General features: G+C 46.7%; 1 pseudogene; it reads left to right on the top strand.

Moving 5' to 3' along the window:
* The first annotated feature begins 4,207 nt into the window (after positions 1–4,207).
* Positions 4,208–4,602, top strand: LOC123578643 (annotated as a pseudogene).
* The last annotated feature ends 1,715 nt before the right edge of the window (positions 4,603–6,317 follow it).

Consider the following 6,317-nt stretch of genomic DNA (forward strand, 5'->3'; position numbering starts at 1 on the left):
GAAAATATTGAGTGGTTTTTCACTGTAAAATATGAAGTGGTCTTACTACAGTTGTCCTGATGACTCAAACTGAAACCACTTAAAAAACATAAAGTTGAACAAAAATCAAAATGGCTACATCAAAACATCAATGAGTGTTGACATTGAACTAACCTTTTTTTTTTCTCCTTTGGGAAAGTTTCAGTCTTTCCTTCTTAGCTTTTTTTTTTTTTTTTTTGCCTTTACAGAACCGGTACTGCACTGAAAATATGATGAACAAGGCTGGCAGCAAAGATAATTCCTGTCTAACCCAGATAGGTCCCACATTTCCCTACAAAACCCTCCAGCCCCTTCCTCTGGGTGGGCTTACAGTTCTGAAGGCCCTAACCTGCTGCAGCCACCTTTGCCTGGCAAAACAATAAAGCTATTTTTCCTCTTTTTCCCAGTCTCTGACTTCTGGTTATATTGGCTCTGGAGTACTGATGTCAGTTTTCAATAACAGAATGAATATGTAGGAGAGGAAAACTTTCTTCTTCTTCCATTCTCAATTCTTTGGTTGTTATAATAGTTAAACTGACATAAGACAAAATCACAAGAGGAAAAAAAAAAAAAAAACTTAATTATGAGAACCTTAAGGGTCCAAGGCCTCAAAGTCCTCCTGACATACTGGATGATAGTTGCTCATTATTCTATGGGGACAACAGGACCCCATGGACATATGATTATTTGAACAGTTGGAAAATGGGATGGATTCCCCAACAACTTCATAACTCAACTATCACCTTGATCAATTCTTTGTGGCTAGAATGACAAAATTGCTCTTTAAAAGCCAGAGTGTACCCCAGTCCAGGGTTAACTATGGACTTGTGGATTGGATAATGCACTTAGGAATGCCCTTATCTCCTGAGACAAGTCTTCTCCCACTTGCCAGTGATTCCTCATAATTAGGATATTAGTAAGGCTAGACCTCAAACAAAGAGGGTTTTTTGTTGGTTTTATTCCTTAGTCCTATTTGTCCCAGGAACCACCTCTATTGATGTACAATTCGAAATAATGGCTTTATACAAGCACACAACAGCCCTCCTGGTAAAGAAACCTCAAAACTTGCTTTGGGGTAGTCTCTGACAGAAATGACTCCACATCAGGTCCAGAGTGTCTTAGAGACCAAAGGCCCAGTGGGTGATGGGAGGCCGACTTATTAAATACCAGGTTATGCTCTTAAATATACCTTAAATACTTAACACCTGTCCAATTTTAAATCCAGCTACCCCTATGTCTGGGCCTGACTATCGTACATCTGTGTTACAACATGACTGCTCAGAGATTATTGATCTCATTTAGTCTAGCCAATCAGATTTAAGACTCCCCTTATTGAAAATGCTGATGACAGTTGGCTTATTGATAGTAGTAGTTTCATGGAAAGGGGGATAAGAAAAGCTCAGTAGGCTACAGTCAGTCTGACTCAGACTGCTGAGGCCAAAGCCCTCCCAGCAAATACATCTGCCTAAGAAGCAGAGTCACTCATGCTTTACAACTGGCAAAGGGTCTCAAAATTAAGATGTATACTGACTCTAAATATGAGTTCCTAATTCTACATCCCCACGGAACAATTTGGAAGGAAAGGGGATTACAATCAAGCCCATAATAACTCCCAAATCAAATATGGGCCCTAAATGATTACTCTTCTTGAGGCTGTACACCTACCCAAGGAAGTAGCTGTAATTCACTTCAAAGGACGGTAAAAAGATATGACCTTAGGATCTAAAGGAAACAATTTAGCAGGCTGTGCAGCCAAGCAGGCGGCACAAAATAAACAAATACGAAGTCTTACACTAGTCTAACTCTGATAAAGTCTATAACTCCAGTCTATTCAGGCCAAGAAATTCACATAGCCCAGTAACAAGGATATTCAAAATATGCACAAGACTGGCTCGTTAATAATGAGAGGAAAATATTTATTATCCCCCCCTCACCCCCAAATAATCAATGGAAGGTAATATAGGGTTTGCACAAGGCTACTTGAGTAAAAAGGCTACTGAGGTGACAAAATCCTTGCTAAAAGAAATTATCCCTAGATTTGGACTGCCTTCATCCCCACAAAGTGACAACAGACTGTCTTTTATTGCACAAATAATTCAGGAAATAGCTTGGGCCTTAAAGAAATTAATTACTATTTACATTTAGTCTGGTGTCGACAGTGCTCTGGAAAGGTAACCCTCCAAAACCAAATGGCCCTTGATATCCTGACTGAAGTTCAAGGAGGCCCGGAATTAGATGACGACTCCTGAGGGGACTGGATGGCTATGTGGGTCTAACTTGTGTCCATGGCTTAGCCCAGGCTGGATAGGCCACTGTACTTTGGGTTTTGCCTGGATACATGGATGCATTATTAAAACCATTACCAACCCAGCCAAACTTCCAAATTTAAAGCAATGATGGACAGGTTCTGTGTCTTATCGGTATGACCACCTAGCATCCATCTTTGTTCCCTCCTGGGACTGGAGGATGTTGCTTGGCACATGGAAGCTCTATAAATACACAGTCAAAGCCCTAAATGACACTCGAAATAACATTTCCCTATTAAACACTGAAGGAATACAAATTCGTAAAGCAATTTTAAAAATAAAATGGCATTAGACATTTTACCTGCTGCACAAGGTGTAACATGTGCTATCATTAAGTACAGAATGCCGTGTATACGTTCCAGGTCACCATAAAAATGTTTCTGGGTTTCTAACTGGTATAAATACTCACATTGCTGCTCTAAAAGATCCCTCCCTTTCCTTTAATGATTGGTCAAACTCCTGGACTGGAAGAGGATTTTTGTCAACTACCAAAGGACTCTTATTTGAGCTTCATTTTCGTTTTGTTATTCTAATCGTGTTTTGTTGTTTTCCCCCATGTCTCTCTACTTGGTGCCTAGACTCCTTCACCGCCATAACTTCAAGCTGACAGATGATCCTTTGCACTCAGAAAGATCCATACATGAGATCTCCCTTGGACTCAGCTGTCCTATACATATAAGTCCCCAACTGATCAATGTTGACCCATAGGTAGGGACATCTCTATGCCCCTCATTCAGTAGGAAGACGTTACAGAAGATGAGACCTTCCACCCTCAGCAGCCGTAAAGATTTAAGGGTCAAAATTATTCAGGGGGAAATGATGTGGGAAACAAAGGCACAAGAAAATAAATTTCCATACTGCCTATAGCCCATTCACAAGTCCTTGAAACACAGAGAGTGACATTTCCTCTAGGAATTTAGCTGCCTGGATGATGACTCTTCACTAAGGACAAAAGGCAATCTTAACCCAACCCTCCAGGATCCTGTAAGTCTATTTTAACATATAAGAATTCCTGTGGAAACTTCTTTTATCTCTACCCCCTCCCCACCCATCCCAAGATATATGTTGGCAATCATCTTCCAAGCATCTGGCCCACTGATATACATCTGAAGGGTCTTGTGACTGAGTTTTTACCAAACAGTAATAAATTACCTTTTCTTAACAATAGATAGTCCCCTCAGGATCCTGGAAACCTTGCTTCCAAAATTCCTTAGACTTAACACTATCCCTAACCGCCTCCCAATTTGAAGGTACATAATTAGTCACCTGTCATAACCCCAATGCAGCCCTCTCTGCCTATGGTCCCTGTGCTTTAATAAAACCACCTTTTTGCACCAAAGACATCTCAAGAATTCTTTCTTGGCCATGGGCTCCAAACCCCAAATTTTCCACATCTCTGAGGTGGGGATTATTACTTTAGGTACCCGGAGGCCAGAAATACAAGGAAACAACGTCCCCATCCTTGAAATGCCTTCCAGGCACTAGCTGCTGAACATTTCAACCTCTTCACTACGTAAATGTGGTTTTCATGGTTGCTCGCATTTACAAATGTCAGAGGGGGAAAAAAAATCTGACTCACACTTCCCAAAAACAGGCTTGCCTCTATTCAAAACAGTTCGCCCAACTCACAGATAGATAGATAGATTTATTTATTTATTTATTTATTTATTTATTTATTTATTTATTTCACAGGTATAAGCACATAGCAAGCTTTCTGGGCTTCTAGACAAGGGTGGGAAGTAAATGTTAAACTACAGAGTTTCCTTTGGGCACTGGACAGAGGAAGCTGCCCTGAAGCAACTGACTGTCATTGTTAGTCAGGGCTCACTGTCAATCAGAACCTTCCAGCTCTTTCTTTCCCTGCTGATAGTGCTCTCGCAACCATGGTGAACCTTCCTAAAACCCACCAGACTTTCTGCAAGAAGTGTGGCAAGCACCAATCCTGCAAAGTGACACAGCACAAGAAAGGCAAAGATTCTCTTTATGCCCAGAGAAAGTGGTGTTATGACAGGAAGCAGAGTGGCTATGGTGGGCAAACGAAACTGACTTTCTGGAAAAAGGCTAAAACTACAAAGAAGATTGTTCTGAGGCTTGAATGTGTTGGTACCAACTGCAGATAAGAGAATGCTGGCTATTATGAGATGCAAGCATTTTGAACTGGGAGGAGATAAGAAAGGGCCAAGTGATCCAGTTCTAAGCTTCATATTTTATTACATTATGAGGATAATAAGATCTTGAGGTTATGTTCCAAACAACAAAAGGCGGGGGGGGGGGGGGGGGGGGGGGGGAGGGAAGGGAGGGGGCGCCTGGGTGGCTCAGTAGGTTAAGCATCTGACTCTTGATTTCAGCTCAGGTCATGATCTCATGGTTTGTGGGATTCTTTTTCTGCCCCTCCCCTCTTACACGCATGGGTGCCCTCTCTCTCCAAAAATAAGTTAAAAAAACAAAAACAAAAACTCAGACCCTTCCAGGAACTGATTCTTGGGGCCAAGAATAGGTGTAAGCTCTTCACAGGGTGGTGTGTATTCACCCATGGACAGGTACCCTGCTTCATAGCTCTGTGGGACAGAGGGAGTCAGCACCCTGACTGGCTGCAGGAACAGGGCTGGGAAGCTAGCATCTGGGTCCCACGACTGGATCTGTGTTGCGCATGACTCTGGGCAAGTGGTTTCTTTTCCCAGGTTCAGTTTTCTCCCGCGTGAAGTGGGCGGGTTGGGAAGCTGGTTTTTGCCAGTTCTGCCATCCAACAGCTGCTGAGCGTTGCTGGGAATCCAGGGCGAGGCTCAGGAGCAAGATCTCAGAAGGGGATTCCATGGCAGGATCTCTCCTACTCGGTATCAGAGCCATAAATTGGCTCTTCCACAGCAGACACATTTCTTCAGCATCCCCTCCACTCAGACTTTCTCCTTCTAGGTGGCTTTCCACAGCCTTCCGTGCAGGATAGGAGCCTTCCTTCACACCTCCCTCTTTCCCGACCTCCTTTGCAAGCTCCCAGCAGGCCTGCGGCTCCTCCTCTTCCTCCCCGGAAGCAACGTGCCCTGCGTGCGCCCACCTTCCGGCCCAGCGGGAGCTCCAGCGGGCGCCCCTCCCCCCACCGTGCGGACCCACACCTTCCCATACCTTAGTTACCTGGACAGATGCCTGCAAGCACAGTCAGGAATCCTGCCCCTGACGTCGGCCTCCGGCTCTCAGCGGAGGGCGTGGCGACGGCGGGGAGGCAGGAGGGGGAAAGGCACCAGCCAGCAGCCGTGCCAGCGCTGCTCAAGTTTCACTTTTAGTCTGTGGGTCTGCTCCCCCGCCCCGCGCGAGCTTTCCCGGGATAAGTAGCGTTAGCGGGCAGGGAAGAGCTCGGCGCTGCACGGTAAGAGCAGGCTGCACGGTAAGGGCAGGCTGCACGGCCCTGGGCGCGGGGCGGGGCGGGACGAGGGGCGGGGCCTGTCCGGGGCCGGGGCCCTCCTTCGCCTCTGCCTCCGCCTCCAGCTGCCGCCGCCTCCGCCTCGGCCGCCTCCTCCCCGAGGTATTGTTGCAAACCCTTCTTCCTTCCCCACCACCTTCCGCTGGGGGGCGCCCGGGGAACCCCCGGCCCTTCTCCGGCGAGAGGGCTTCCGGGGAGGCAGGAGCGCGGAGCTTGGAGCGCGCGCATAGCCCCGGCCCACGGTGCGCAAGTGCCGGCCGCGGCGCAAGCACTGGATGCACGCACGGCGGAGGGGACCCCGAGCTTTCCGGAAGTCTGGGTCTGGGCGGGGTTGGAGCCCTTCCCTGAGTGCCCCTGCACACCCCGCCTTGGGTTTCCTGTGCGTGCTGGGGGCGGGCCACACACAGCCACTTGGAGCTCTCCTGGTACAAAGAGCCTGGGAAGCTAGTCGTTCGAGCCCCGGAGAGGAGGAGGGCCTCCCCGGAGTCACTCACTAGAGGCCGAGCCATAATTGACATAGATGGTTTCCAAGTGCTGTTTCCTTTTCTCCAAGCATTTCTCTAGTACCCACTGTGTGC

Source organism: Leopardus geoffroyi, chromosome E2 (genome assembly GCF_018350155.1).
Source record: "Leopardus geoffroyi isolate Oge1 chromosome E2, O.geoffroyi_Oge1_pat1.0, whole genome shotgun sequence".
Taxonomy (NCBI): Eukaryota; Metazoa; Chordata; class Mammalia; order Carnivora; family Felidae; genus Leopardus; species Leopardus geoffroyi.